Source organism: Macaca mulatta, chromosome 20 (assembly GCF_049350105.2).
Source record: "Macaca mulatta isolate MMU2019108-1 chromosome 20, T2T-MMU8v2.0, whole genome shotgun sequence".
NCBI lineage: Eukaryota > Metazoa > Chordata > Mammalia > Primates > Cercopithecidae > Macaca > Macaca mulatta.
The window spans coordinates 60,509,961-60,531,474 of record NC_133425.1 but is presented as its reverse complement, the minus strand read 5'-3'; the positions used below and the strand labels follow the sequence as shown (position 1 = coordinate 60,531,474).

Below are 21,514 nucleotides of genomic sequence, written 5' to 3'. Positions count from 1 at the left end.
GTTTTAAAGATTATTGGGGCTGGGCATGGTGACTCACACCTGTAATCCCAGCACTTTAGGATGCCAAGGTGGGCAGATCACTTGAGGTTGGGAGTTCAAGTCCAGCCTGGCCAACATGGTGAAACCCCATATCTATTAAAAATACAAAAAATTAGCTGTGTGTGGTTGTGTGCTCTTGTAATCCCAGCTACTTGGGAGGCTGAGGCAGGAGAATTGCTTGAACCCAGGGGCAGAGGTTGCAATGAGCTGAGATCATGCCACTGCACTTCAGCCTGGGCAACAAAGTGAAACTCCGTCTTAAAAAAAAAAGTTTTTGGTAAAATAAAAATGTCTTCAAAATTTATACATTTATACATTTGGTCTAAATTAGGCAAGTCAGATACTATGTTTACTAAACTACATAAACTGCTTTGTTGTCTTTTGATAATTGCTCAGCTTACCTGCTTTGGAGCAGTTAGATTCTGTGTGAGGCCTACTGATGGACATACGTTGTTAGCCACGTCCCCAGCTTTGCTGGAAAGAGTCATACCTTATTTGCACTTCTATCTGGTGTTCTAGGCTCTGCACCTGGTACATAATTAACATAACATACTGGGTTTTTCACCAAAATAAAAGTTGCTAATAATTAACATTGTAACATATATAATTGAAACTACTGAAGGAAGAGTTTTACATGCAAGGTGTATAAAGAAAGTATAATGTGTTTTTGATAAAAGATTATAATAAGGCATGGAAAACTTTTTTTCCCCTAGTTTAGAAGGTTAAAGAATTGTTTTAAGTGAGATAGGCTAAAGCTGAAGGCTTGAGCAAGTTGTGGAAGGTTCATGAAAAATAAACCTTATAAAGGTTAAAAACCAACCTAGTAAATAATTCTGTGTGTGAGCAAGTTGAATACAATTAAAAGGGTATTATTCAGTATTTCAGTAAATTAAATATTGAAATAAAAGCACACTGATGCAAAATCTTGGTCCATGTGTCAGAATAATGGGGCTTTTTAGAACACTAATATGCTCCTTAATAGAAAATAATAAAGCATTGTAAAAGGTCTGTGGAAATTGTACCTATGGTCAAACAAATTAAACACGAATAAATGTGTTTATAATATTATATTTAAAATTAGCTTTAGTGTTAATGATGCACTAATGCAAAAGTGAAATTTGGCTTTCTCTCTTGAACAAGATTTTCATGTAATATTAAAAGATAATGAAAGACTTACATTTGTCTTTTGAATAAACAATGGGAAAAGAAAGGAGAGAAAGACAAATTGTTTGGAAAATTAAGTCTCCACTTTATCAATGAGTAAGTTATTGCATTTTTGAAATTTTGAGTTACTGTTTCAGATAAATAAATGACTTATGGAGACCTGGAATTCTGTCTTAAATTATCATATGTTTCACACCTTTGATATTTGACAAACTTGCCAAAATCAAATTGTAAATTGTTTTCTTATCCTATTAATCTTTTTAAGTCTCCTAAAGTCCAAAATGATGTATTTTCGTTACTTGGTATATTAAAATCATACAGGAAACATTGTCAAATATAAAAAATGGTGTTTGGCTTTCTTTGGGTTTTATTTGTATAAATGTGTTATCAGTATGTGTTTCCAAATTATGTGAAACTCCCATAATTTTGACATGAATTCGTGTACATGAACAGTAATACCCATAAACTGTTATGTTAAATTGTTGTGTACCTCAGAGGTAACTGGATTTCCTTGTCCATTGCATCTTGGACTGCTCCTGCTCTAGGACTTTTTGTCCTCCACAGACAATGGTGTATTGCTTTCATCCTCTTCAAAAGATAGTTTATATTCAGATATAGGATTTTGATGAGTACTTTTAAATGCAGGTCTCTGATAAGTTGGGAAAGTGTACCATTAAAATAGAGAGGAAACATACTTCCAAGGCACTCTTGGAAAACTGTGTTCATAAATATTGAGCAAAACAGGAATTAATTGCATAGACTGAACTAATAAAAGACTGAAGTAATCTTTTTATGACTTTTTGCTGAAAACATTGCTGATCTTTTCTATTTTTTATTTGAGTCAATAAAATCTTTTTCTTTTGAGTTATTTATAGCTTCTAGCAATTGAGAAAAGTATACTACTGTGAGCAAAATTTGGAGCACATATCTTTCTCTCTCCCCTATTTCTCCAGAATTTGGAAACTATGTGAGTATTCTTACCTTATGGCAATATAGTTATTTCCATAAGTACAGTGAGAGTCTGTTTTTTTTTTTTTTTTTTTTTTTTTTTTTTGTAACTAGACAAAATTGAAGAAACTCTGTTTTTCCAAGGCTTTGACTTGAATGATGTGGTTTCATATTCAAACAGACTACTTTAAGGAATCAAAGTTGACTTATAGAACTGATAAAAGCCACTCAGGAAAATTGGTCTCATACCTTGTCTATGGAGTCCCTGCACAGGGTTCCTAACCTGTGGAAAGTAAAGATTGTCACTTTCTGACAGGCCCAGAAGCCCCAAGTTATCTTGGGTTCTTGAGTGAAGAGGGATTCACCAAACTCATTCAAGTACTTGCAGGCACAGATAAATTCATGACTGAGCTTAAGGCTTTGAAAAGTCTAATCTAAGATTCCTTACTGAACAAAGTTCCATCAAAGCCAATTTTAAAAATGGACCTATATGGCAAATAATTATTCTTGCTGCACTTTATAGAGAATCAGGCCAAGTATAGTAAGGCTAACCAATCAGTTCTACCATGATTTGTTTTTAGTAAAAATGGGGACCAGAGAGAAAAATTGTTTCAAAAACTATGGTACATCTGTAATTAGGTTCTGGTCTGGCCTGTTGTTCTGGAGTTTTTTTCTGCAATTTAGACTGAGTCTGCTTATATCTGTGAACCAACTAGTGATCTCTGGCTGCTGATCAGAAGAAACAAGAGGAATGGGTAACATACAGATCTAGTTCTGGGCACATACTGGAATCAACTGACTACTCCATATTAACTTAGTTCTAACAACTGTCCAGTTCATGGAAAGCCTTTTTATTTAGTTTACTTGGGATCATTTTATTTTGCTTTACTGTTGTGGAAAATATTTCTGTTGTCCTCTTTGTGTAGGAATACAGGATACACTTATTCAACATTTTCTTATATTGAACACTTATTAATCTTTCAGATTTCCATTTTCTCACAAGATTCAGTTATGAGTGTCCCTCACCATACTGACACTGACTGAGCTACTCTCTACCTTGAATAAAAGAGACACTAATAGTTAGGCAGAAATATCATTGGTTCTATTCAGCCTGAAGAAGTTAAGAAAGATGGATCTTCATCACTCTACAACCCCTAGGATGAAGCATTTCCTTGCAAAAAGGAGGGCGGAAATATGTCAGAAGCATTCAAACCAGAGTGACTCCATCTTGAATAGGGGCTAGGTAAAATGAGAATAAGATATGGCAGGCTGCATTGCCAGGAGGTTAGGCATTCTTCACTACAGGATGAGATAGGAGGTCAGCAGGACTGATTTCACAAGATACAGATCACAAAACCCTACTGATAGAGGGAGATGCAGTAAAGAAGCTGGCCAAAGTCCACCAAAACCAAGATGGCAGTGAACGAGACCTCTGATCGTCCTCATCGTTCATTATTTGCTAATTATAATGCATTCCTCTCCTTAAAGACACTCCCAGCAGTGCCATGACGGTTTACAAATGCCATGGGAACATCTGGAGGCTACCCTATATGGTCTATAAAGGGGAATAACCCTCAGTTCTGGGAACTCCTTAGCCCTTTCCTGGAAAGCTCATGAATAATACCCCCTTTGTTTAGCATGTAATCAAGAAATAACCATTTATATACTTAGTCAAGCAGCCCATGCTGCTACTCTGTCTATGGAGTAGCCACTATTTGATTCATTTACTTCTTAATAAACTTACTTTCACTTTACTCGCTGGGATTGCTCTTGAATTCCTTCCTGTGTGAACCAAGAACCCATGCGGCCTCCCAGGGGAACCCCATTTTTGGGTTTTGCCCTGTGAAAATTCTGGTAATGATTTATAAATAAAACATTCTTTTTCCAGAAATGCATTTGGAACAATAGCTGTTTCTGTCAGGCAAGTCAAAATTCACGTCTGTAATTCACAATAGGATTACCCAGAATTATGGAAAATCTAATTAAGTGAACCATATTATCTGAGACCCACAAAAGACACTTAATGTAGCCTTTGAAAGTCCTGCCTGTCTAAGAGGTGTTCCGCATATGCTTCAGAAAATACTCTGCGTTTGTACTAAGCACTTGACTAGTTTGCTGTATCCCATTACTTTTCTTTTATCCTTAACTTAAAAAAAATCCCATTACTTTTGATAAATGACACTAATACACCTGAAAAGAAAGAAATAGGCTTCAAAGATTGGATTATTTGAAGCAACGATGAGATCATTATGAGGCTATTGTTGATGTCTGCTTTCTTAAAATGAAGGGGGTTGGGAACACTCTGTGGTATATATAGAGATACAAAAAAGCCATTTAAAAATGTGGCAGAGTTTAGTCTAATCTCAATGTGATGGAGCGGTTTGGTGAGGTACATTAGAAAGAAGTCCTTCAGAACAGCCCACCCACACGCTGGTGAAAGTCAAGTTTCTGATCAGCGGAAGCCGCTTGACTTTCTGCATTCCTCCTTCCTGTTCAGTGGCATCCATCCACATACTCTGATTGAGCTGGATGGATACGTGGGGGCCCTGGTGGATTATGGGCACAGGATGGGTTTCTCAGAATTCTAAAGGCTCTTGGCAGTGGTAATTTAAGGCACTCTCTTCTCTGGCTTTAGCAACTATTTCAAAAGACCACATCAAGCCCTTTTCTGTTATTAAGGCCACCTTGGGACAATTCCTCCTCTCATTGTTTATACCTTGCAAAACAGACTATGGAGAGTGGTTCTCTGCAGGACATTCGATTCCAGGGAGAATATGCAGATTGTTATTCTTAGTTCAGTTCTCCACTGCAAATCTTTAAAGAGCTCTCTCAGGTCATTACTTATGAATGCTTTATTTTTCCTCTTTCTAGAATCTGGGCTGGTTGTTTCCATAGAAATAGTTTAAAAGGAGGGGACTGTTGTTAAATCAGGTTTTAGGAAGAGAGGGCAAGGTAGATGCTATAAAAATTATCTTTTTCCTCTTGATGCTTCCCCTGCTCTCTCTGCTTTTTCTCTATAAAGTGAAGAGTTGAGATTCTGGTTTTTTTTTCACTCTTTATTTTATTTTGAATAAGTTCATTATCATCATTGTATCTCAGTTTTCCCATTGGTCTATTGAAATAAAGGACTAATAGCTCAAAGTCTCTAGAGTATCATTCAACTCCGAGATTCTAGAATTTAATAATGCAGTAAAATCTCCACACTTGAAAAGAAACGGTAGAATTGATAATACCTACTCTTGCAAGAACATTGGTACCTAATTCTACTCTGAACTTTTCCCCTGCACATCTTTCCGCTGGTTTCTGAAAGCTTTAAATGTTTTAGGCCAGGTGCGGTTGCTCACTGTTGTAATCCCAGTACTCTGGGAGGCTGAGGCAGGTGGATCACCTGAGGTTGAGAGTTCGAGACCAGCCTGGCCAACATGGAGAAACCCCATCTCTACTTAAAAAAAAAAAATGAGCCAGGCGTGGTGGTGCATGCCTGTAATCCCAGCTACTCACAGGTGGAGGTTGTGGTGAGCTGAGATTTGTCATTGCACTCCAGCCTGGCCAAAAAGAGCAAAACTCCATCAAAAAAGAAAGAAGGAGAGAGAGAGAGAGAGAGAGAGAGAGAAGGAAGGAAGGAAGGAAGGAAGGAGGAATGGAGGGAGGGAGGGAGGGAAGGAAGGAAGAAGGGAAGGAAGGAAGGAAGGAAGGAGGGAGGGAGGGAGGGAAGGAAAATAAGAAAGAAAGAAAGAAAGAGAGAGAGAGAGAGAGAGAGAGAAAGAAAGAAAGAAAGAAAGAAAGAAAGAAAGAAAGAAAGAAAGAAAGAAAGAAAGAAAGAGAAAGAAAGAAGGAAAAGAAAGAAAGAAAGGAAGGAAGGAGAGAGGCCAGGTGCGGTGGCTCACGACTGTAATCCCAGCACTTTGGGAGGCCAAGGCAGGTGGATCACGAGGTCAAGAGATCGAGACCATCCTGGCTAACACGGTGAAAACCCGTCTCTACTAAAAATACAAAAAACTAGCCGGGCGAGGTGGCGGGCGCCTGTAGTCCCAGCTACTCGGGAAGCTGAGGCAGGGGAATGGCGTGAACCCGGGAGGCGGAGCTTACAGTGAGCCCAGATCGCGCCACTGCACTCTAGCCTGGGCGACAGACCTAGACTCCGTCTCAAAAAAGAAGGAAGGAAGGAAGGGAGGGAGGGAGGGAAGGAACGAAGGAAGGAAAGAAAGAAAAGAAAGAAAGAAAATGTTTTTAACTAAATGCTGTTTATTCCTCAAACAGCCCTTCTCCTCTTGAGGCCAGGAACAGCACCACTGTCTTCTCACTCTCCTCTCACTGCTGCCTCATTCTCTAACCTCAATCTTTTCGGTTCCTAAAACCATCTACATCTGCACGGTTTCAAGAGTAGCCCCTTTTTCTCAACCCAAGCCTTATTTTTTCTGGTTCAGAAACATATTACCTCTCACCTGAACTATTGCAATGCCTCCAGAAAGTCTTCCTTGACTACATGCCCTCCTCTCTCAAGAAACTTGAAGAATCCCCTGTGCCTGTGCTGCCTAGATGGTAGCCAGTAGCCCCATGTGGCCAGTAAGCTCTTGCAATGTGGCTAGTCCCAACAGAGAGTTCCTTTAAATATAAAATGTACATTAGGTTTTGAAGGCTTAGGACAAAAGAATATAAAACGTTTTGAGAATGTATATATTGATTCCATGTTAAAATGATACAATTTGGGGCATACTGGGTTAAATAAAATACATTGTAAAAATTAAGTTCACTGATTTTTTGAACTTTTTAAAAATATGGCTTCTAGAAAATTAAAAATTACATGTGACTGACATTATGTTTCCATTAAACAACACTGGTCTACTTTATCTCATCTCGTCATATATACCTATTATTGCATTTAGCAATCTCTATTGTAATATTGGTTTCTTGTTTCTCCTTAATAGACAGTGGACTCCTAGAGTCCCTTCATGAGGCTTATTCTTTATTGGATTAGTGCATGGTATCCAGGGGTTACAATATGTATTTATGCATTCTTGTTGACTAAACAAAACTCTTAACTCATCTTCTTAATCACCTGCTGTGGACCAGGCCATGTTCTGTGTTACAGCAGTAAGCAGCAAAGAAAAGGTCCCTGCCTTCACAGACTTTACATTTTGTGAATGATTACCATATGACAGGTACTGTACAAAGTACACGCAATGCCCCTTTTTCTCTTGGCAGTCCCCCTGTGAGACTGGTCCTAGAGTTCTCCCCCTCCCCCTTTTTTTGTGAGATGGAGTCTTGCTCTGTCACCCAGGCTGAAATGCAGTAGTGCGATCTTGACTCACTGCAACCTCTGCCTCCTGGGTTCAAGCAATTCTTCTGCCTCAGCCTCCCAAGTAACTGGGATTACAGGTTCACGCCACCATGCCAGACTAATTTTTGTATTTCTTAAGTAGAGATTGGGTTTCGCCATGTTGGCCAGTCTGGTCTCGAACTCCTGACCTTGTGATCTCAGCCTTCCAAAGTGCTGGAATTACAGGCATGAGCCACTGCGCCCTGCCGGGTTTTTCCCATTTTTAACAGGGCATTGTGGAGACTTGTAGAGGCTGATTTCCACCTCTAGTATAGTGAGTTGTAAGTCTTGAGCTCTAACCTTCCAACTCCTTCTGACTCCTGAGCCCATCCTCTTAACTGTTTTGTAAGAGCTGCCACTCCTCACCTCCATTTCTCCTGCACACCTGTGACAGCTTGGCTCCCTTCAACCCCATGACTAGAAATTCTGAATGGATTCCCATTGTTCATCCAGTTAAGTCCTGATTCCTAATACTGGAATTTAAGGACCTGTCACAATAGCAGGGCCTCTGCATTGTCTAGCCTCAGAAGGCATGATTGCTGTGATCATGCCTAGGCTGATCACATGTGATCATGATCAGGCTCTAGGTCACTGGGGCCTCAAGTTGTATACAAAGCAGCCCTGCCAGCTGGGACCTAGACCTTCAAAATGAGATGAAAACTTCCATCTAGGCAAAGTCACTTATTCTCAGCACAGACTCACAAGCCCCTGCAGATATGCATGGGAGACCTTTTCGGGCTATTTCCAACCTCCTGTTTTGTAGAAGGAGATTGTTAACCCACAGGGAAAAGTATTTTTTCTAAGTTTGCACTGTGGTTCAATGGCAGAACCCAGGCTAGATCACTAGCATCTTGGCTTTGGTCTAGAATTATTTTTCTTGTCTCAGTCTTCTTAGAAATTCAGAGAAGAAGGCATTGTCTGTATCTGAACAAGTGATTCATGCAGCTACATTATTTTGGTCTTGACTAGCAGAATCACCAAACTTTTTTCCTGTTGATTATGGTAGTTTACTATGTTTGCTGTTTTGACGACAAAAGAAATCACTCAAGTGAGTTTACATACAGGAAGCTTGTTGTCATTCAAGGGCATTACAAGTGATCTCAGAAATTCAGGAACAGATCAGTAGCGTGGGCTCCATGAAGACAGCTGCTGAGGGAGTCCTTAAATTGCCAAGATCTTCAGATGCCATGTGTTCTGCTATTTACATGACTCAGAGACAGAGGTCACGTTTGTTTCTCTTTAATTTGTAACTGGTTTGCTGTAAGCCTTGATTTCATTGAAACATTGGTCATGAGATGTCTATTTGGTAGTTAGTCCATTTCTCAAGTTCCTTGTAACCTTCCTATTTTAGTTCCCTCACTGACTGCAAAAGGTTCTTGTTTTCTTTCAGTGAAGTTCCCAAAGAAATCTGATTCACCCATCTTATCGTTTTGAACTAGGCTGAAACAATCAATGGTTGGTTTATGATTTACTTGTCATTGAACTCGGTGTGGTTTAATGAGCCATGGCCCAAAGTGGGAATGGAAGCTCCAGGCATTGGAAGTGGTGGACATGGGAGTTTACTTGCAAGAGGTTCGAGTAGGCAAGTATTGAAGTATAGGACTGATACTTTACAAATTTATCTGCAGAAGTGTAGTCAGGGATTCCTTTGTGCTCTTGTACATAGTCCTATCTGTACTGAACACATCATATCATCATTCATCTGCTTAGACAACAGTCTCAGTATTGTTTGAGAACAGTCTACATACTGGAGGTACATTGATGCCTGTGTATCCTCAGAGTTCAACCTAGGCCTAGAACCATTGAAAAGTTATTGCCAAGTGAAGGAACAGACAAATAAAAAAAGCTTGATGCATATTTACTGCTTGGAGACAAAAGGAGGTTTACATATAGGCCTTTGATACCACAAATGACATGACATTATGTTAAGCATCTGTTTATCATCACCGCTTTGCTCTAATCTTCCCTCAGGTATCTTAGCTCATACAAAAGAACAAAGGAAAATAAAATCTGTTTCTCTTTCCACACATTCATAGTTAGAGATGACGCTGCAGACAGAGTTATTTCCTGTATGTGTTGATATATGATATATATTATTCATCTTAATGATCAACATTTGAAAATATTACACCAAGAAAAAGACTGTCTTAAGGACAGACTAGAGTACAAATAATAAGTTCTTCATTGCACATATTGTACTTAATCATGTTATCATTTGAAGATATTTAGTTACTTAAATAGATAAATTATCACTGAATGACTATACAAGTTTTAGGTCTGGGGTGTTATATTGGATTCCTATAATATTTTGTGGCCATGAGACCCTAAGAATATAAAATCTGATTGTATTTACTTAAAAAATTAGTGGAAGTCACACCTAGCAAACATTATGTTATATAGCAAATAAAATTTTTGGAGCTGAGATGACCCTTGAAGTTGGTCATGCAATCTTCTTATATTGAAGATTGGGAACCTGGATTTTCAGACATTCATAGCCAGGTAAAATAGTCCAAAGTCAAGCTTGGCTTCTGCAGTCCTGTAAACTTGCATTTGAATTACAACGTTGTCAGTGATTCGGGGTGTACTTGGGTGGGTTACATAAGGACACTGAGACTCACTTTCCTCCTAGATAAAGTCTGAGTGATATATATATATCTCAAATATATATATCTCACACACACACACACACATATATATATATATCACATATTATATATATGCAGTTGTGGTGAAAATGAAATAAAATAATGTATACCAAGCCCTGAGCATACTGTCCAGCACTAGAAAAATCAAGCACCTGACAAAGGATAGTATCTATTTTTATGACAATATAATGTAAATCACGAGTGATGGAACCAGGATTTGAACCCAGCTTTGCCTGACACAGGTAGTGAATGATCTTTCCACTTTCAAAGCAGAACTTCTGTCATTCTCTCTCTCCAGAAGCAGAGACTCAGATCTCCACTGAAGCAGTTTGAAAATTTCCACTCACCTTTGCAGAGAGCTGGGGTGTTTGATAAGGGGCCTTATTTGCTGCCTACTTTAACATTTGAATTTGGTATTAGAAATTGGAGCAGCATATGCCATAACCTTTTTACAGTCTCTGCTGTGTATTTTGCACCTGAGAAGAAGTGATTACCCCAAGCTTATGCCTTGCTCCAAGTCTAGAAATCAGGGGAGAAGAATTACTGGGAAGTGTGACTCAATAATTCTTGTAATACTTCTTCTCCCCTATTCTCTGTGATTTCCACAGACGTGGCATAATTCCTGTGATTTGATTTGAAATGAGAGACCAGCTCAGTGCTGAGTGATGAGATCTGAACGGGGAATAAAATATGCTTGAATTAATTTGCATAATAGAATTGGATTGGTTACAAAGCTGTGTTTGTTGAAAGGGATACCAGAGCCCCTGAGCTCACCAACAAGGGGACTTTGCAGATACAGAATGGGGTTTTGAGCTCTGGTGTGGGCCTTGGTAATATTCTTAATGTAATAATAACCTGTCTCTAACTGTAAATTAGCTACCTGGAAATGAAAAAACAGGTCAGCCCATCTGATCCTTCCAGCTCTGTGGGGAGAGGACAGCTGAAAAACCAAATCTGCTTGCTTTCTGCTAAGCGCTTTCGTCTTGCATTCTCCACCCAATAACAATTTCCAGCAGGAGTCCAAATATACTTAAACACCCGTATATGTCATTTTCTTTTACGGAGACAAAAGCAGGCACAGCAAGAGAGTTTTATGCTCAAGGCGCGGTAGCTTATGACGGGCTATCTGCTCTCAAGATAGAGGGGTGAGCCTTCCCTTTCGAGCTGGTGGCTTTGCACATCTATTTTCCTGTCATGTTATTACTGCTGTGACTTTCAACAACATTTATTTTTCCCTCCAAGCAATATGCTCCCATCATAAAATAAAGTCCTCCTATATGTTTTAGTAGAATCCCAATGCTTAGGCATCCTGGCGTACTGCTAAAAAGTGTTTTAATGGATTGTTTAAGAACTACCTTGGGGGTCTTCATTAAAACCAATTAGAACATTGATATATTTCCCTAATTATTACCAACATCAAGGTCTCCTTAGGAGGGCAGCCTCCTATTAATTTTCATGGGAGATTCCTACTAAGTCCCTACTACTGAATACATCAATCAGTTCTCTCAATTCTAGAAACATTTCATAAAATGGAACAAAACAAAAAACAAAAACCACTCTGAATACACCTTTTCTAACGTACACATTTAGAAATTCTGAAACAGGTATTTAAAATAAAAACCAAAGATCAAATTTTGTGTCATATGTTGTTTAAGGACCTGGTTATACTACGTTATTGATGGTTATTGATGGACTGATGTAATTACCTCTTGTTCATCTTCACTTTGGTTATTGATATAAAATGCTTTTTCTTTCTTTTTGGTTTGGATAACTTTTTTTATTACAGTCTACTTATCCATGCTACCAAAATTTAGATTATCATCATTTTAAGGCTATTGTGTCTATTTGTATTAGTGTGCCTAAATTTGAACTGCAGCGTTCTCTTAGGTAAAATTGTAGAGGGTAGTAATACAAGTCCTTGAACCAAACATTCAGAGTTCAATACCAGCTCCTTCACTTGCTGGCTCTGTAACCTTGAACAAATTCCTTAATTTTGATGCGCCTCAGACTACTTGCCTGTAAAATGGGAATAGCAATAATGCTACTTTTTAGGGTTTTTATGATTTGATGACTCAACTCATGGAAAACATGTCCAAGAATGTTAGGCGGATAACACCTGGCAAATTTTAACTATTATTAGTATTTTCATTCTAGTCCTGTTATTAGTATACGCTGAGCTCCAATGGTAATTTACTTCCCACATTTAGCTGGCTTCCAGGTTACTGCTTTTTATCACAACATCCATATAATTTCCTTATGAACTTCAAACTCAAACAAATGACAAGAGTTGTGGTTGTTCACTGGTTAAGAACATGGATTCTGGGGGCGGAGCAAGATGGACGAATAGGAACAGCTCCAGTCTCCAACTCCCAGCGCCAGCGACACAGAAGACCCATGATTTCTGCATTTTCGACTGAGGTACTGGGTTCATCTCACTAGGGAGTGCCGGACGATCGGTGCTGGTCAGCTGCTGCAGCCCGACCAGCAAGAGCTGAAGCAGGGCGAGGCATCGCCTCACCTGGGAAGCGCAAGGGGGAAGGGAATCCCTTTTCCTAGCCAGGGGAACTGAGACACACAACACCTGGAAAATCGGGTAACTCCCACCCCAATACTGCGCTTTAAGGAAACAGGCACACCGGGAGATCATATCCCACACCTGGCCGGGAGGGTCCCACACCCACGGAGCCTCACTCATTGCTAGCACAGCAGTCTGTGATCTACCGGCAAGGCAGCAGCGAGGCTGGGGGAGGGGCGCCCGCCATTGCTGAGGCTTAAGTAGGTAAACAAAGCCGCTGGGAAGCTCGAACTGGGTGGAGCTCACAGCAGCTCAAGGAAACCTGCCTGTCTCTGTAGACTCCACCTCTGGGGACAGGGCACAGTAAACAATAACAAACGCAGCAGAAACCTCTGCAGATGCAAACGACTCTGTCTGACAGCTTTGAAGAGAGCAGTGGATCTCCCGACACGGAGGTTGAGATCTGAGAAGGGACAGACTGCCTGCTCAAGTGGGTCCCTGACCCCTGAGTAGCCTAACTGGGAGACATCCCCCACTAGGGGCAGTCTGACACCCCACACCTCACAGGGTGGAGTACCCCACTGAGAGGAAGCCTTCAAAGCAAGAATCAGACAGGTACACTCGCTGTTCAGCAATATTCTATTTTCTCCAGCCTCTGCTGCTGACACCCAGGCAAACAGGGTCTGGAGTGGACCTCAAGCAATCTCCAACAGACCTACAGCTGAGGCTCCTGACTGTTAGAAGGAAAACTATCAAACAGGAAGGACACCTACACCAAAACCCCATCAGTACGTCACCATCATCAAAGACCAGAGGCAGATAAAACCACAAAGATGGGGACAAAGCAGGGCAGAAAAGCTGGAAATTCAAAAAATAAGAGCACATCTCCCCCAGCAAAGGAGCACAGCTCATCACCAGCGACGGATCAAAGCTTGATGGAGAATGACTTTGACGAGATGAGAGAAGAAGGCTTCAGTCCATCAAACTTCTCAGAGCTAAAGGAGGAATTACGTACCCAGCGCAAAGAAACTAATTGAAAAAAAAGTGGAAGAATTGATGGCTAGAGTAATTAATGCAGAGAAGGTCATAAACGAAAGGAAAGAGATGAAAACCATGACACGAGAAATACGTGACAAATGCACAAGCTTCAGTAACTGACTCGATCAACTGGAAGAAAGAGTATCAGCGATTGAGGATCAAATGAATGAAATGAAGCGAGAAGAGAAACCAAAAGAACAAAGAAGAAAAAGAAATGAACAAAGCCTGCAAGAAGTATGGGATTATGTAAAAAGACCAAATCTACGTCTGATTGGGGTGCCTGAAAGTGAGGGGGAAAATGGAGCCAAGTTGGAAAACACTCTGCAGGATATCATCCAGGAGAACTTCCCCAACCTAGTAGGGCAGGCCAACATTCAAATCCAGGAAATACAGAGAACGCCACAAAGATACTCCTCGAGAAGAGCAACTCCAAGACACATAATTGCCAGATTCACCAAAGTTGAAATGAACGAAAAAATCTTAAGGGCAGCCAGAGAGAAAGGTCGGGTTACCCACAAAGGGAAGCCCATCAGACTAATAGCAGATGTCTCGGCAGAAACTCTACAAGCCAGAAGAGAGTGGGGGCCATATTCAACATTCTTAAAGAAAAGAATTTTCAACCTAGAATTTCATATCCAGCCAAACTAAGTTTCATAAGTGAAGGAGAAATAAAATCCTTTACAGATAAGCAAATGCTTAGAGATTTTGTCACCACTAGGCCTGCCTTACAAGAGACCCTGAAGGAAGCACTAAACATGGAAAGGAACAACCGGTACCAGCCATTGCAAAAACATGCCAAAATGTAAAGACCATCAAGGCTAGGAAGAAACTGCATCAACTAACGAGCAAAATAACCAGTTAATATCATAATAGCAGGATCAAGTTCACACATAACAATATTAACCTTAAATGTAAATGGACTAAATGGTCCAATTAAAAGACACAGACTGGCAAACTGGATAAAGAGTCAAGACCCATCAGTCTGCTGTATCAGGAGACCCATCTCACACGCAGAGACATACATAGGCTCAAAATAAAGGGATGGAGGAAGATTTACCAAGCAAATGGAGAACAAAAAAAAGCAGGGGTTGCAATACTAGTCTCTGATAAAACAGACTTTAAACCATCAAAGATCAAAAGAGACAAAGAAGGCCATTACATAATGCTAAAGGGATCAATTCAACAGGAAGAACTAACTATCCTAAATATATATGCACCCAATACAGGAGCACCCAGATTCATAAAGCAAGTCCTTAGAGACTTACAAAGAGACTTAGACTCCCATACAATAATAATGGGAGACTTCAACACTCCACTGTCAACATTAGATAGATCAACGAGACAGAAAGTTAACAAGGATATCCAGGAATTGAACTCATCTCTGCAGCAAGCAGACCTAATAGACATCTATAGAACTCTCCACCCCAAATCAACAGAATATACATTCTTCTCTGCACCACATCGCACTTACTCCAAAATTGACCACATAATTGGAAGTAAAGCACTGCTCAGCAAATGTACAAGAACAGAAATTATAACAAACTGTCTCTCAGACCACAGTGCAATCAAACTAGAACTCAGGACTAAGAAACTCAATCAAAACCGCCCAACTACATGGAAACTGAACAACCTGCTCCTGAATGACTACTGGGTACGTAACGAAATGAAGGCAGAAATAAAGATGTTCTTTGAAACCAATGAGAACAAAGATACAACATACCAGAATCTCTGGGACACATTTAAAGCAGTGTGTAGAGGGAAATTTATAGCACTAAATGCCCACAAGAGAAAGCAGGAAAGATCTAAAATTGACACTCTAACATCGCAATTAAAAGAACTAGAGAAGCAAGAGCAAACACATTCGAAAGCTAGCAGAAGGCAATAAATAACTAAGATCAGAGCAGAACTGAAGGAGATAGAAACACAAAAAACCCTCCAAAAAATCAATGAATCCAGGAGTTGGTTTTTTGAAAAGATCAACAAAATTGACAGACCGCTAGCAAGACTAATAAAGAAGAAAAGAGAGAAGAATCAAATTGACGCAATAAAAAAGGATAAAGGGGATATCACCACCGACCCCACAGAAATACAAACTACCATCAGAGAATACTATAAACACCTCTATGCAAATAAACTGGAAAATCTAGAAGAAATGGATAATTTCCTGGACACTTACACTCTTCCAAGACTAAACCAGGAAGAAGTTGAATCCCTGAATAGACCAATAGCAGGCTCTGAAATTGAGGCAATAATTAATAGCCTACCAACCAAAAAAAGTCCAGGACCAGATGGATCACAGCCGAATTCTACCAGAGGTACAAGGAGGAGCTGGTACCATTCCTTCTGAAACTATTCCAATCAATAGAAAAAGAGGGAATCCTCCCTAACTCATTTTATGAGGCCAACATCATCCTGATACCAAAGCCTGGCAGAGACACAACAAAAAAAGAGAATTTTAGACCCATATCCCTGATGAACATCGATGCAAAAATCCTCAATAAAATACTGGCAAACCGGATTCAGCAACACATCAAAAAGCTTATCCACCATGATCAAGTGGGCTTCATCCCTGGGATGCAAGGCTGGTTCAACATTCGCAAATCAATAAACATAATCCAGCATATAAACAGAGCCAAAGACAAGAACCAAATGATTATCTCAATAGATGCAGAAAAGGCTTTTGACAAAATTCAACAGCCCTTCATGCTAAAAACGCTCAATAAATTCGGTATTGATGGAACGTACCTCAAAATAATAAGAGCTCTTTATGACAAACCCACAGCCAATATCATACTGAATGGGCAAAAACTGGAAAAATTCCCTTTGAAAACTGGCACAAGACAGGGATGCCCTCTCTCACCACTCCTATTCAACATAGTGTTGGAAGTTCTGGCTAGGGCAATCAGGCAAGAGAAAGAAATCAAGGGTATTCAGTTAGGAAAAGAAGAAAGTCAAATTGTCCCTCTTTGCAGATGACATGATTGTATATTTAGAAAATCCCACTGTCTCAGCCCAAAATCTCCTTAAGCTGATAAGCAACTTCAGCAAAGTCTCAGGATACAAAATTAATGTGCAAAAATCACAAGCATTCTTATACACCAGTAACAGACAAACAGAGAGCCAAATCAGGAATGAACTTCCATTCACAATTGCTTCAAAGAGAATAAAATACCTAGGAATCCAACTTACAAGGGATGTAAAGGACCTCTTCAAGGAGAACTACAAACCACTGCTTAGTGAAATAAAAGAGGATACAAACAAATGGAAGAACATACCATGCTCATGGATAGGAAGAATCAATATCGTGAAAATGGCCATACTGCCCAAGGTTATTTATAGATTCAATGCCATCCCCATCAAGCTACCAATGAGTTTCTTCACAGAATTGGAAAAAACTGCTTTAAAGTTCATATGGAACCAAAAAAGAGCCCGCATCTCCAAGACAATCCTAAGTCAAAAGAACAAAGCTGGAGGCATCACGCTACCTGACTTCAAACTATACTACAAGGCTACAGTAACCAAAACAGCATGGTACCGGTACCAAAACAGAGATATAGACCAATGGAACAGAACAGAGTCCTCAGAAATAATACCACACATCTACAGCCATCTGATCTTTGACAAACCTGAGAGAAACAAGAAATGGGGAAAGGATTCCCTATTTAATAAATGGTGCTGGGAAAAATGGCTAGCCATAAGTAGAAAGCTGAAACTGGATCCTTTCCTTACTCCTTATACGAAAATTAATTCAAGATGGATTAGAGACTTAAATGTTAGACCTAATACCATAAAAATCCTAGAGGAAAACCTAGGTAGTACCATTCAGGACATAGGCATGGGCAAAGACTTCATGTCTAAAACACCAAAAGCAACAGCAGCAAAAGCCAAAATTGACAAATGGGATCTCATTAAACTAAAGAGCTTCTGCACAGCAAAAGAAACTACCATCAGAGTGAACAGGCAACCTACAGAATGGGAGAAAATTTTTGCAATCTACTCATCTGACAAAGGGCTAATATCCAGAACCTACAAAGAACTCAAACAAATTTACAAGAAAAAAACAAACAGCCCCATCAAAAAGTGGGCAAAGGATATGAACAGACATTTCTCAAAAGAAGACATTCATACAGCCAACAGACACATGAAAAAATGCTCATCATCACTGGCCATCAGAGAAATGCAAATCAAAACCACAATGAGATACCATCTCACACCAGTTAGAATGGCAATCATTAAAAAGTCAGGAAACAAGAGGTGCTCGAGAGGCTGTGGAGAAATAGGAACACTTTTACACTGTTGGTGGGATTGTAAACTAGTTCAACCATTATGGAAAACAGTATGGCGATTCCTCAAGGATCTAGAACTAGATGTACCATATGACCCAGCCATCCCATTACTGGGTATATACCCAAAGGATTAGAAATCATGCTGCTATAAAGACACATGCACACGTATGTTTATTGCGGCACTATTCACAATAGCAAAGACTTGGAATCAACCCAAATGTCCATCAGTGACAGACTGGATTAAGAAAATGTGGCTCATATACACCATGGAATACTATGCAGCCATCAAAAAGGATGAGTTTGTGTCCTTTGTAGGGACATGGATGCAGCTGGAAACCATCATTCTTAGCAAACTATCACAAGAACAGAAAACCAAACACCACATGTTCTCACTCATAGGTGGGAACTGAACAATGAGATCACTTGGACTCGGGAAGGGGAACATCACACACAGGGGCCTATCATGGGGAGGGGGGAGGGGGGAGGGATTGCATTGGGAGTTATACCTGATGTAAATGACGAGTTGATGGGTGCTGACGAGTTGATGGGTGCAGCACAGCAACATGGCACAAGTATACATATGTAACAAACCTGCACGTTATGCACATGTACCCTAGAACTTAAAGTATAACAATAATAATAATAATAATAATAATAATAATAATAATAAAAAGAAAAAAAAGAACATGGTTTCTAGGGCCTGACGCCATGAGTTCAAATCTCAGGTCTGCTATTTACTAGAAGTGTAAGTCTGCATAAGTTGTTTAATGTGTCTGGGACTCAGTTTCCTCATCCTTTAAGAGAAGAATATTCATGTCTCCTATTCATAAGGTTGTTATAGAAATTAATAGATGAGTTACTATTTGTAAAGCTTTTAGAACAGTAGCTAAGGAAAAGAACTTGCTACATAAATTTTCATTCTGAAAGTGAATATTTTTTTTAAAAAAATTATGTCTTAAAATCAATCTTATATGTACCTAAGATTAACCATAAAAATAACTTTCCGTATTACATATAGTCATATAAGCATTTAAAATGACGGGCCTTTGCTCTTAAAAGCAAGTTGATTCAGTATTCTTTCCAAAAGAAGAAAAGAGATAATTTAATCTTTTTAACAGATTGAATGTTATTGTTTATTGATCATGTGGAAACTCTTAAATTCATTAGTATTAAGCTAGACATTTTTTTATACAAGAAAAAAAGTTGTCATCTTGTTTCAACACTTCTAGTGTTAGAAATAATTGTGCTTTACAGCAAAATGGCAGCCAGAAGAAAGAGGTGAAGAAATATCAACTTTAATTAAACCCTTTCTTTCTAATACACTTCACAGCTTATATGCAAGAATAATTTATCACTGTGTGAATGAGTATTTAATACTTGGCATGGTGTAAGATGGGCAGGGATCTTGCCTCCCCATATGCTGTTTCCTTTTTCTTTCTTTCTTCTTCTTGAGTTTTCACAGAGTCAATGTCAAGTTTGGAGTTGAAATTTGAGATTCAAATCATATATTAAAATTTTATTGATGGCCTGCTTTGTGCTCAGGTGCCAGACATATAAATGTGAATAAGATATAATCCCATCCATTCAGAAGTTTCCAGTCTAGTAAGGAGATACTGTATGAATCAGAAGAAATGCCCATCACTAGTTCACTGAAACTAATTGTGAATATGAAGCCATCTGAAGAAAATTTTACACAGGCTTCATTTTACAGAGTGAGACAGAGCCTCTGAGAGTAGAATCAATGATGTTCCATGGCAAATTAGTGCCAGATTCTCCACCAAATCTCAAGTTTCATGACTTCTGCCCAGAAATCTTTCTGTTGTTTCATATTGCCTCATTTTAGCATCTAACCCCTCCTGGGGCCTTCTTTGTGCTCTTTCCAAACAGTCAGTTTGGCTTTCTAGAAACAGCATCTGATGTACTATTAAAGTGCCTGAATGTCAGGAAGAAGCTGCTAAATGATGACACTGCCTTTTCCATCTTTCTCTCTCTCCCACGTAGCCTTTTACATTTCCCAAAGTGTCTGTTTACAACAAATATTAAAGATTTCAACTCCCCTATTCCTTGAATAAAGACTAACATAATACCATCCCAAAATATTATTGAGAAAAGTGACAGTCACTAGGCATTAAGTGCACATCTGTGGCCTCCCAGATACCACTTTGCCATATTACAAAGGAAACAGAAAGACTTGGGCTGGTATAGTCAAAGGTCATCAAAATGGAATGGACCTGTATCTACAAATTATAATTTCACCAGTTCTTTTATTTTCTAGGTTGCTGAGGTCAGATGGCTATGGTATCCCAAGTAACTCGTTTGTTCTCAGTGCCCATCTTGGAGAAAGCACCTCATCACCCTCTTTGAGGCATCTCCATGTTCAAGGCATGGGTACCCTTACAGTTCCATGTGGCTGAGGAAGCCTCACAATTATGGTGGAAGGCAAGGAGGAGCAAGTCACATCTTACACGGATGGCAGCAGGCAAAGAGAGAGCTTGTGCAGGGAAACTTCCCCTTATAAACCTGTCAGATCTCCTGAGACTTATTCACTATCATGAGAACAGCATGGCAAAGACCTGCAACCATGATTCAGTTGCCTCCCACTGGGTCTCTCCCACAACACATATTAAATTCAAGATGAGATTTGGGTGGGGACACAGCCAAACCATATCAGACCTTGACCCATTATTTCTCCTGTAAATATTTCCATAACCGTCAGTGGTTTCTTGAGATCTTCCCCTGTATTGTGACACTCTGGGAAAAGAAGAAGGAGCCTAGTGCATGCCCAGTTCCCAACTCTGTGTTCAGGCCTGTATGGGTGCAACAATTCTTGTCATCCTCATTGTTCACATGAAAACATTGAGGTTCAGAGTGATTGATTGGCATGCCCAAAGTAACTCAGATTGTAAAATATGGAAGTGGTATTCTGATCCATCTGCAGCTGACCTCTAAGTCTATGTACCTTCCACTATGCCAAGATCCATGCTCTTTCCTTCTTGCTCCCTTTTTCCCTGAACCATTTCACCCAAAGAAGATAGCAAAAAAATTAGGTGATGACAGTGATCCCTACAATGCCCAATAAGTTTTTCAGTTTCATTTAGACACAGATGCTGAAACAGAACGTTATCTTCAATATCAATGTGTCATCTTCCTGAAAAAGAACTATCTCAGGTTCCCTCACATTGGTGGTGAACTCATCTGATTCTCTTTCTGGAGTCTGGGTGGCACTCCAGAGAGAGAAGGTGATTCTCCAGAAAACAAATGTATGGTTCTAAGAGAGGAGAACAAGCAAGGGGAATTCCTTAGAGAAGAATTAAGTTTTCAGCATGAGAAAGTCCGATGAAGAAGTCCAGAACCCAAGGCAGGAGTTAAGGACTGCCAATGAGAACCAGAGTGCTGGAGAGAGGACAGGAGTGATTGTGGGTCAAAAACCTCTGAAGAGTGTAGAAAGGTGAAAGGCATTAATGGCTTATCCTCACTGGTGTTGAGTAGCTCAGTCATGGCTGGGTGCTGGGAACACGACCTTGGACTGGTTAGTAGGACATACTGTTTTGTTTTATTT

The 21,514-nt window shown here is 39.6% G+C and overlaps 1 protein-coding gene across 2 annotated transcripts in view; it reads left to right on the top strand.

The window, feature by feature from the left end:
* Positions 1-21,514, top strand: part of CDH11 (cadherin 11) — a 181,492-nt gene that overhangs the window by 101,031 nt on the left and 58,947 nt on the right.